We start from the raw sequence: 12,846 nt of genomic DNA on the forward strand, positions 1-12,846 counted from the left end.
CAAGCTAGGATGTAGAGATAATCAACTGAGATGCTACAATTATACGGGGAGCAGACAAATCATCAATGAATAAGCAATTGTAGATGCTACTGTCTATTTTGTTTAACTGCAAATAGGAATTAAATTATGATTTTCCCAAACAACAGATGGATATCAGGTCCACATGGTGTCTTCAATTGGTCTAGAATTTCAAGTGCTGGCTGATATGACTGCTGAAACTCTCTGGTGAAGTGCCTCCTTTTCACACCTGGTTTACAAAGCAATCACCCTTAGGATGCAACCACATTTAGTGCTCTTTGAAACATAACCAAGAATAACATCTGGCATTTTTTTGGAAGAATGATTTTTTCACTGTATAGTAATAGTTGTTTAACAACAGTCAACATTTCCTAAACAGACTTTTCATAATCCATAATCTCATTTAGTTAGTACTGAAAGTTTATGAGAAAGGAATGATTAACCCCTTATACAGATGTCAAAATTCAAAGACTCAGCAATATTAATGTGCCCTACAGATAGCTAATGATGCTGTTGAAATTTGGACCTCAATCCCTTTGTCTCCAAGGCCCACACTTTCTGGTCTACCTTACCTCCTCACAGGGTTGTTTTGTGAGAATACAAAAACTTTTTTCCCCAAAAAATAAAAAGCCTTGAAAGTTAAAATGTATCCAAACATCCACAATTTTCATATGGCAAATTTCTGAAAATCTTTCTTGAACAAGTTTTCTTCTTAGATGACTCCAAATCTTGAGGAAATGAGTTTCACATATCTGCTGTGAAGTTGTTCTTCACATCAGAGGATTTTGTTCACAACCTTAAAACCTACAGAATTCCCATTTAATATTCCAGAATTCATCTGAATGATTTCAAAGATTTTTAAAAATCCTACACCATTCTTCAGGGTCAATAGACCTGAATTCAAATCTGGGCATCTTCATTATATTAAACTCGAACTATTATATTAAACTTCATTATATTAAACTCGAACACATGATTTAACTTCTCTAAACCTCCTCTTCTTTAGAAGTAAAATGGGGCTCAGAGTAGCTCCCTCATGGGATTTCTAGTTTATTAGATGAAGTATTAATATAAAAGAAGGAATAGGCAATTTTGCCTGAGAGCTTCAAGAGCACCGAGTACCAATCATCCCAGTGGTGCACACACCACCTCCACCTAATCCTGGCTAGAAGTCTGACTTTTCTTGACCATTCAGAATAATGAAACTTTGTCTTCAGAACTAAAGACACTGTAGAGATGAGGAGTGATTATACACAGTATTTGCACTTTAATCTGTACAGTGAAAGAGCACAGTGACAGTCTGTCTCGTGTTCTCTTTTGCAGTTAATGTCAAAGAGGATAGGATAAAAGAAAAGATGTAAGATCCGTTAGACTCCCTTATCTGTCTGGGATCTGCTTTCCTGGCCCTTCCTGTTCCAGCCGATGGGGCTCACACCTTTGTGTCTCCCCTTCCTTCCTGCTTCTGACTCTCCTGATTCTTACATTAGCCAACCCGACTCCCCACCAGTATTCCCAGCTTTCATGTGGCAACTGAATTCTAGTTCCTTCTCATTCTCAACTCATTTTTCAAAAACTGTTGTGGAAGGTTTCTGAATAAAATGCTAGGATAATACATGTTTTATCCCTTTTCCCCAGCTTCCATTGAAGCAACCAATGAACATAAAATTTAAGCTGCAGAAATACTTTGAATATTTGAACTTACAGGTTCATATTGTTATGTAACAATATCTTCACGTTACTTCCTTTAAATTAATGTCCTTTCACATAGAAAAAAAGAGCTGAAACAAAATATAAAATAATATATAAAATAACAAAGTGTTGAGTCGTGAGATTATAAGAGATTTTTATTTATTTTGTTTTGTTCCTATTTGTTTTCAAAATGTTAAATAATTACCCTTCATCACTTCTGTAATAAAAACAAGATAAATGTTCTTTCTTTTAAGAGAAAACAAAAGAATAGAAATATAAAATATAATGCTGTCTAAATTTTACAAGTAATGGAGACTGTAGTTCATTTTTATTTTGTCTACTTTGGATCATAAATAGCAATACTAAGTACTTTGAAACATACCCCAAGGCTAATAAATAAGAAGTGGTATATAATTCCCACAGGGGAAGGACAATGTACATTTTAATGATCTTGTGGTTATGGTAAAATTTAGATATTTGAAATATTATACAATGAGTTTGGTACTAAAATTTGAAATATGCTGTTAAAATGCCACAAAATACTTGAACAACATGACTATTAAGCTGATTTTAATTTTCCATTTAATCATAAAGAATACACAGATTAAATTCTGATTTCTTTTTAGCATCTTTATATAGTCATATCTCTTTACAGCATTATTATTATATTCCCTGAAGCATTATTCATCAGCATTCTGGCAAAGGGAATTTAACATTTCTATTTACTTGCTCAACTTTCTCTTTTCCAAGGAACATTGTGATCCAATAGTCTGTGTGTAAGAAATTAACCCAATTATGGCATTCCCATCTTAAGACATGACATAACAGTTACTTTAGTAGCAAACATGGAAGGAGTAGGGAAAGAGAAGGAATGGGCAGAGAATAACAAAATTGTATTGAAGAGCTTAAGAAATTATTAATGTATTAATATTCAATCTCCAAAAATTCCTCCAGTTCAATCTATGACACTACACCATGATTTATGAATTTATGGTGTCTGAGATTTTCTCAATATTCACACCTGCCTCTGTTCTATCTAAATTCTTGAAACAGAGATATTTTTGGAGACTGCTTTCAATCATACTTTTAAAGTGGGCTTAGAAATACTATCCACTTCTCTCCACATTTCTTTCTTCCTTTTTTCCTTCCAACAAAATGAGCACCTATTGTGTTCCCAGACATACCTCTGTGAAGCCAGAGGTGCAAATGAAGTAAGGCACAGACCTTGCCCTCAAAGAGTTTATAGTCTAAAGTACAGTTGAACTTGTAAATAGCTATGAGCTCCATAACAATTTTTACAAAGTCCCAAGCAGCACAGAGTAAAAAGGGATAAATTGTTGTTGCAGAGAGCTGACAGGGAAGGCCCAGTGAAGGGAGATTAGTTAAAAGGTTTCTGCAATTTTCTCCCAAAGAGAGAATGAGGTCTTCAATTATGTTTTGTTCAAGAGATAAGGTGAAGAGAAGTTAACTTGATGATATGGAGCTGGGGGCAAGGACTGCTAGGACCAGGTTACTCCCAAAGATAATGCAATCCATGGATGGAGAACCAAACAAAGAACTTTCAGAACAACAGCACAGTGTGATAAAGATTATAACTTGTTGCATCCACACGACTCCTGAAACAGAATGCTACGGGCACCAGCGACAGTCACAACAAAGTTTATTGCAAAGAGAGGAAAGGCCAACCGATCAGGACCGACACTCTTGACCAGAGTGCGGTCTCGAACAGCCGGGGTACAGAGTTTTTATAGCCGACCACATCGTCTTATCATCACTTGGGGACAGAACAAAGAAATAGTTCCCAGATGGGAGTGGAAACAGTTCAGACATGCCCTTGCCCCAATTCAGTCAAACACTAAACCAGCTGATCTTCCTTAAACTTTTGTTCCCTTGATTGATAGGACAAGGCTGTTATCTCTTAATCTACAGCGTTAAAACAAAGCTGTTATTTCTTAAGGCTACAGGTTAGCCCTACACTACAATTTAACCCTTACAAACTGAGTTAATTTTTAATTTAAAAAATAACTGGGTGGCTCAGCTGATTGAGCAACCAACTCTTGATTTTGGATCAGGTCAGGATCTCACAGTTCATGAGCTTGAGCCCCACACTGGGCTCTGTGCTGATAGCATGGAGCCTACCTGGGATTGTTTCTCTCCCTCTCTCTCTGGCCCTCCCCTGCGCGCTCTCTCTCTCTCTCTCTCTCTCTCTCTCTCTCTCTCTCCTCTCACACTCTCTCTCTCTCTCAAAAACAAATAAACTAATAAAAAAATTTTTTAAATAATAATAAATAATAAATGTCAGGGGCACCTGATGGCTCAATCGGTTAAGTGTCCTACTTTGGCTCAGGTCACGATCTCACAGTTCATGGGTTTGAGCCCCGCAACAGGCTCTGTGCTGACAGCTTGGAGCATGGAGCCTGCTTTGGATTCTGTGTCTTCCTCTCTCTCTGCCCTTCCCCCACTCGTGCTCTGTCTCTCTCTCCCTCAGAAATAAATAAACATTAAAAAAATTAAGATTAAAAAATAATAAATGTCAAGACCCAGAGGGAATAACTAAGTTGCCTATTGATAGTGGCTAATATTTTTTGTGTCAGGTTAAGCTCTTTACCTGCATTATCTATCTAACCTTACGTTCACAACAATCCTAAAAATTAAATATGATTATTTTCTCAATTTTACATGTGAGAAAAACTGAGAAGTAACACAATGGTACAGTCACGATTCAAGTCTGATACAGTCTGAAACAGCCTCTGGGCTCTTAATCATACTAGCAGGGGGTCTACTAGACTGTATGTTACATTCCCCTGGCTACCTTTTAAAAAAAATATTGATGCCCAGGCTGTACTCTGGACCAACTAAATCAGAATCTCTGGGTATGGGGCCCAGAAATTGCTATTTCTTTCTTTCTTTCTTTTCTTTCTTTCTTTCTTTCTTTCTTTCTTTCTTTCTTTCTTTCTTTCTTTCTTTTCTTTCTTTCTTTCTTTCTTTTTCTTTCTTTCTAAGTTACCTACTTTGAGAACCATGTCATTTTTCTATTCTTGAAGAAGAGAAAAGGTGATGTTGAGTTGGCAGTTGAGGGATTAACTAAAACTTGTCACGTGGGAAAGCAGAAAGCACTCCAGGAAGAAGGAGGAACATGAGCCAAAGTATGAGATGTTAATATAAAGGATATTCAATGTGTCTAAACCCAAAGCTAGATCTGAATGGCCTTGAATTCCCTAATAATATGTTATTTTATTCATTATGCAATAGAGAGCTTTTAAATGTTTTTAAACACAGGAGTGAATGAGAATCTGATCTACTTTAGAGTAACAGCTCTCTGGGAGAACAGATAGCATAAACATTAGTAAATGGTTTAGGATTAATTAAAATAATCTGAAAATTCACATTGGTCAGTGTTTATTCTGTGGCATTCTACTAGAAAGTAGATCATAGTGTTCAGTATTTATAATTTAATTCAAAGTTAATTCCCTGTGGTACTTTTACACCACAGCTGTTATCCCAAAGTACATAACCTTGAGATATTTAAAATAAATGTAATGATCATTTAGGTATTAATAGAACTGAAATGGCCCACTAGTGTTTAGTGTCAGCAAGATTTTGCCTCACAAAGAGTGAAGACAGGAAAAGGTAGCAGTGAAAACTCGCATTTTTTTTTTAATTAGACTCAATTCTTTTTTCTTCAGTCAAGAAAACTGTCCTTGAGTCATGGAAACAAATGAATTTTTTTCAAATCATGGCTTATTGAGAAAATCGTGTTCTTTTTTCTGAACTGTTGCATATTTTCGGTCACTCTACCATTTAGAGATGGGATATAGAAGGCACTGGAATACCATAATGAATTACAGTAAATGGCCTTCTCTTTTCTTCCCTTTTTTTGTAATCCCTCTAAAAATGCTAGGCTCCTTGTTTCCTTTGGAACTGGAGTCAGCTGACGGGTCCCCTGATGGATGACAGGTGGAAGAGAAATGTTTAACAGCCCTTCTCATGTGAGGTTCCAAGAAAGAATTAAGCCTTAATGTTAGCCTAAGTTAACCCATCGTATATAATGAACTAACTTATTTCCTGTGTTAGGATGGTACTAATATTTACCGTCCTTGGGAAAACTGAGAAAATCGACACTCAAATCATTTTCTAAATGGCTAAATCTTCTGGTAGAACCCAAGTGTTAAACCAGAGGTCTGGAAGAATCATGGGTTGTTCAAAGAAGAAGGAGAAATATATCAAATCTCCTTTTACCTTAAGGATAATCCATCCCAAATTCATGCAAACAATGAGATTGGAATTTGGGGACATGCACACATCAAGACTACTTTCCTTCATTTATTATCCTATGTTTCCTGAAAACAGCCTGGACGAGAAAAGCTGGAAATATGCTAATTAGCCATGTTTATAAATGGTAACAAAATATCAGCCTATGGAGAAAGATGTTCTAAAAGCAGAAAATTTGTGAATCAGTCTAAATAACATTATCTGGTCTTAAATAAACCTTTAAGTAGCCATTTGAATAACATTGTGTTCTTCAAATAACATTGTGTTATTTGAAAGGCAGTCTTTAGTTTCTGAAGTTAAACAATATGACTTGAAAGCACAAATTCTTCTCCCTTCTGAGACCTCACTAACATAGTAGTAAAGAAATTTTTAAAGGAGAATTCTGTTCATGGGTGTGTGACATACTAGATATACAAATGACCCTCATAATTAAATGCTGACACCATATTTTTTTTTATAAATGCATTTGCAGAACAGGTACAAAGAAATCCACACAGGTCATGTGAAGGAGTAAAAGGAAAACAAACACAAAAACTGCCTTTTTCTTAAGTTTCTGTGAAGAAGTTAATCTTCTCTTTTAATGGCTACCCAAGTTGTAGAAGAGACTGAAAAAGTTACAAGGCTGTCTAAGAGAGGCAGCTGGGATCTCTAAGAGCTACACCATAAGTACAGTGCTGAATAAAAGTAAATCCATCTTCTAAAATGATGCAGAAATCAAACTGCCTTGGCCTTAATGCTTGGTAAAGGAAAAAAAGATACCCTCCCTAAGAATTCATACCTAAAACGACTACTTACGTTACTAGTGTGATCTAAAAAACCTCAGGCAGATAATTTAATATAAAATCGTTGGCTATGCTCCATGCAGAAGTAAACACATATCCTCTCTAAAGGAATTCAACTTCAATCCTGGATTCAAAGAATTCCCACAAAGTTCAAATAACATGAGCTCATAGTCAAAAATCCCAAAATACACAAGAATGTAAAGAACAATCACTGAGACATCAAAAGCAACAGAGAGTAGATCAGATATGCAAATACTCCAGATAATGGTATTACTAGACACAGAATATAAAAAAATAACTATGTCTAATATGTTGAAAGAAATAAAATAAAAACTTTAAAATGTGAGCAGGATACCGACAGATTTAGAAATAGCCAAAGAGAATGTGGAAAGAACCAAAGAATCCTTCTAGATATTAAAAATATCTCCCACCTAGGATGTAGAAAGTAAGCAAAAAAAAGAAAAAGGTAGTTCTTACCCTAACAATGAGAACAATCCATATAGCCTTTAAAAATCATGTTTGAGCCCCTCAGAGAGCTGAGGTTACAAGGTAACCTACTGAACTAAAATCCAAAAAGACGGCAATGCTGCCCAAGGAGAAACGGATCCCACAACGATCTGTCTTTGGCAGAACAATAGAGAGGAGGTAGCCATCACAGAAATGGACAAAAAGAAAACATCTGAAATTTACATAAAATGTGAAGAGACAAGTGTGAGCTGATGTGAATACGTAGGAGCCCAGTCACGAGAGAAGTCTGTGCCTATCCACTAACTCTTTTCCACTGATCTCCACTGAATATTTATGAAAAAGATCAGTAGCAAGAGAAGACAGCTGAAAGAGATTACCTCCATGGTAAAGATGTGCAAGGCCTGCGTAAGTGTCAGAGTGGAGAGAAGAATGAGACCAAGCCTCCTTTGCTCAGGACCCAGACCCCACATGAGGGAGAGACATGCACTGGGAGAAGGCAAGGAGCTTGCTGTGTTCATCCAAGCAGAAGCCCCAACTTTCAATGTGATTTAAGGTCACTGCTCTTTTTAAGTTGTAAGAAGTTCGATGTGAAGTTTTTATCACTCTCACCAGATCCTCAAATATAGGGAAAAGAAATGATAGCATCTAACAGTCTCAAGGTTACTTTCTAGGCACACATGTAGGATAACTCTATGAAACATAAAAATAGTTCACTGATTCTTACACTTGAGTCAACTTACTTTGTTACCTAAAACTCTTTGGGAAAAACTGAGAATCTTTTGTCTAGAGTAAGCATCAGCAGATAAATGCAGTAGAAACAGGGGCCATCTCACCAGAGGTAGAACAGGCAGCTCTTCATTATGCCACAGGCATGGTCCTTTGCCACCCGTCAACACCACAAAAACACCTAAGCCAACTTTCAAAGGCTTCTAGATATCTGGAACTAACCCAGTTCCCTTAATTAAATAAATAAATGAGAAAGACATTTAGAATGCATTTAGAATGCCTGTGTGATATAATTATATTAAGAAGATTTTACTCTTACATATGAGTGTGTGATCTATCAGAGTAGGTGATAACTATAACTATATATAGAGGGAGACAGAGAAGTGGGTGACAGGGAGACAGAACTCCATGAAGAGGGAGGGGATAATTTAATTTTATAACCTAAGAAATTTGTTACAAATTATATCCAAAAAGTAACCATGAAAGGTGCAGTTTTATGCTTCTGGTTTGGTATGCCTTCACTGATATCCACATTTCTTAAGTCACTTTAATTTCATTCAACAAATATTCATTGAATTACTACTATGTACTACACAGTGTTCTGGTCACTTAGGGATACATCATAACAGAACAAAGAACCATGTCCTCATGGAGCTCAAAGCCAGTGAAGGGAGACAAACAATAAAGAGTAAACATGATAAATGAGTTAATTATTTAATATATTAGGAGGTAAGTACTATGGCCAAAAGAAGGGGTAAGGGGAATAAGAGATCAGAAATGTAGAGGGCTGAAGTTATTGTATTAGATAGAATGGTCAGCATGGATATCATTGGGAAGGCCAGATATGAGGAAAGACAGGAAAGAAGGAAGCCAAATGGCTAGCTAGGAAGAGCACTCCTGCAGAAGGAACAACTGGTATACCAGATGTGTTCAAGGAGAGGAAGTCAAGGTGGCTGAAATGGAGCAAGCAAGAAGTGATGTAGGAGAGAATGTCATCTCTTCATTCTTATTCACTTTTATTTCCACTTCCTAACAATTAAATTCCATAAAAGAAGTCACATAAATGTTGGACTTTCTGTTTGAGATAAATTACCCGATGTCAGCTGCTTTAGTCTATTCCTAATTATTTCCCCCTTCCCTAAATATCTCCCACAGTAGAACTTCCAAGAATTCTATTCTTGGAGGTGGTGGTAATTCTGCCCCTGAACCCTTCACTCTCCACAGATGCCTTGACTCCTACTTTGTTCAGAGAGAAGAGAGGACAGTGTCTGTACTGACTTCAAGCAACCCTGCTCCATCCCACCTAACTCAAAGGGAGAATGCCTTCTGCTACTCAAGGCCAGGCTCTACACCTGGCCAAGGCACTTGACCCTTTAATTACCACTCTCTTAGTAACTCCCTCTGAATCTCCTCTAAGGTCTCCTTTCTTAAATGTTTCCTCTCAATCTACACTCTCCCTGATCAGTTTCATTCATGCCAATGCCTTAAATTTCCACCTATATTTTGATGATTTTCTAATCTACATTTCTAGTTCTAAGTTGTTCCTGTGGTCTAAGCAGAAACTTCCAACCTTGTACTGGACATGGATATTCTAATGATACATCAAATGCAGTGGGTTAAAACTCAAGCATATCTCCACCCCTGAATTCTTCCTCTGATTCCTATCTCAACTAATGATGCCATTATTATTACAGTCACCTGGACTTCACAGTTACCTTACTTTTTTTCTTTATCTTCCACTTACATTCATTCAAATTCTATAGATTTTTGTGTGTCATTACAGGAAGGCCCATCTGACACCCTTTACCAAATACCTACATTCACAACTCTCACTAGCCATATTCATTCAAAGAAGAAACTCAAATCATGAATATCTTCTATGTTGAGAGTAGGCTAAGTAACATTTACCATGTCCATCCTTTTTGATAAATGAACTTCTGGATTTTTGTTGTTGTTTTTCATTGACTAACACATAGTAAGGTAAGTGCTTAATTACATCGAATCACTTATATGAACAAGGAAGAACTAACTGGATTCCATGTAAATTAAATTAATGTTAAACCCATACCATAAGAAAAAATTTCACAAGAAGCACTTGAGCCGAGAGTGGGGGGAAAAAGGTAAAATTTGAAAAACAAGTAAGAGAGGTGGGAGACAATTTCAAAGACAGAACACACTGTAGAACATAGAATTTTCAAAGTCTAGAATTTAAGGTGCCATGAGAAGGAGAATGAGAAATGCAGCTAAAAAGTAGGCAAGAGCCAGATTCTATATCTACCAGGGAGCCACTGAGGAGTTTTTAGCAAGGGAGTGACCTAAGAAACATAAATGTTAGGAAGAACCCACTGTATGTTGGTTGAAGGACTTAGCTTAATGCATTTTTTTTTTATCTCCCACAGAATTTAGTAAAGTGCTTTCAGAGAATGTTTTAAAGTCAGAAATGAATTGTATTAGACTGAAGTAAATGATAGACACTCTGTGGAGAGCAACAGATAACTGTGTTGTTTGCAAAGCACAGTTCTGAGCTGTCTAGTTTGAAAGGGGACATGTCGGGTGGTTGTGAAGTTGAGACCAGCCATGTGAGCCCCATCTCTTCATTTGAAGGCTGGTGGTTGCCATGGCTACAATTGCATGGATAGGCTTATTTATAGCTATATACTATCTTTAGTGAATTCCACAACAGATGAGAGAAAATTTCAACTGTGAAGCCATCTAAGTGTATTGGAAGCACTTAAGAAGAGCAATGGAATTAAATATACACCAGAGAATCTCAAAAACACTATGGAGAGCCCCATTTTAAACAACTGCTTTATGAACAGTGTACTGAGTAAGTTGAAAAACTAAACCCAGGCTTTTGCAGGCCCTCTGCTAGTTCTGCCTTTACAACTTACAACCATAAGTTCCAAGATAGGTTTTGGGAAATAAATAAATGCATGAATTAATTAACTAATTAACTAAATTAATTAATTAAATGTTTTTACCACCTATCATAAGGAAGACATCTATAGACATTCTAAGCCTTACAATAAAAGTACAAGGTAGGTACTATTTTTATCTTCATTTTTGCACATTAGAAAACTGAGGTACAATAAGGTTGGATTTCCCAATGCCATTGAGTTGGTAAGGAACAGAGCTGGGCAAGAGTGCAGGCAGCCTCCTTCCAGTGATCTTAACTACTATGATATACTCATTTCTTTTAATATGTATAACACAGAGGTCTGGGGAACAGAATCCACTGGGAGACCAGAAGCCATATTTATTTCAATTTAAAGTGAAAACTAATTTAAAATTATTGTTTGCTAATGGAAATTAACTAAGAATTTGTACTGCAAAACCATGTATACCCAACCAAACCTGAAATCTCAAAACTAGGGACATCCTACTCCCATTTCAAAAAGAATTAAATCAAGATTACTTTAATAAGGAAAAAGTCTCTGTTTCATACATAACAAGTACAATTCACAGAAAATTGATTGTGTGCACACATACAAATTTTTGGAACATATCCATTATGTACCATAAAGTATGGTATGAATGAATGGTATGAATATTTTTAAAAGGAATGGATATTGACACTATTGAGTGTTTTCTTTCATTTACCTGGATAAGTCAATGGGCAAGTATTATTTAGCCCTAGTTAACAGATGAAAAACCCGAGGCTCACACTGGATACAAAACTTTCTGAACCACACATCTCTAGTAAGCAGAATTGGACCTAAAACCTAAGTCTTTCTATTGTTAAAGTGTGGCAATTTCCTCTTATATCCTTCTGTATGATACTGACTTAAAGGAGACCAAAATTTGACTAGCTTCTAACAGAGGCTCTCTCCAAGACCAAAGAAACTATCTTTGAGCAACCATGGCTCACTGTAGGGGGTGCAATTTGCCTGAACAAGCTCTAATTCAATGCAAGAATTGCTCACTTCTTTAACAAACATGTATTATAATACCATGACTTATGGAGGAATAATACAATGATGGGTGGAAATACATGTAAGTCTTTTGCAAATGCCCTTCACTGAGAAAGGTTTTGAATAAAAGTAATACGGTAAGGCTTTGGGAGTCATGTTGTTGTTAGTGATCATATAATCTAAGAATCCTATATAATATTTTTCATGCTTTTTAAAAAATTTTTTAATGTTTATTTATTTTTGAGAGAGAGAGAGACAGAGTGTGAGAGAGGCAGAGAGAGAGTGGGAGACACAGAATCCAAAGCAAGCTCTAGGCTCTGAGCCATCAGCACAGAGCCCAATGTGGGGTTTGAACTCATGAACCGTGTGATCATGACCTGAGCTGATGTCAGATGCTCAACCGACTGAGCCAACTAGGCACCCTTGTTCATGCTTTTATCAAATAATTACTTACTAAGTATTTATATTGTATCTCCCGTTATGGTAGGTTCTCGGGATATAGTGACAAATAAGACAAGCATATATTATAATTTTGAGTATTTATGAAAATGTGATTTTAGACTCAAAAAACATTCAGGATATTCATTCATTCAACAGATTTTATCAAGCGTCTACTATGCATCACACAGCATAGGAGGTACTGAGACCATAAAAGTAAAGGATTCATATTGCTAGAGGTAACTAGAGATAAATCATATGACACTACCAAGAGCCTAAGCACTTGTCCAGGATCACACAACAAAACTGAAGTTAAAACCTAAAACCAAGGACTGATAACCATATTTTGACCCTTGTACTTTTCCTAAGGACTCAAAATACCACAAAGTCTTCTGCCATCCCTGATACTCCATGGGTATGATATAATTGGTACATAGTGTCTTTTCTCCTGTATTGGGGGAGATGCTTTTTTATAGAAAAAAGGGTTAAGATCACATATAGGTGTTGGAGCCACAACCTCAACAACAAAGACTTATCTGGCC

The sequence above is a fragment of the Neofelis nebulosa genome, chromosome 12, assembly GCF_028018385.1.
Source record: "Neofelis nebulosa isolate mNeoNeb1 chromosome 12, mNeoNeb1.pri, whole genome shotgun sequence".
Classification (NCBI taxonomy): Eukaryota; Metazoa; Chordata; class Mammalia; order Carnivora; family Felidae; genus Neofelis; species Neofelis nebulosa.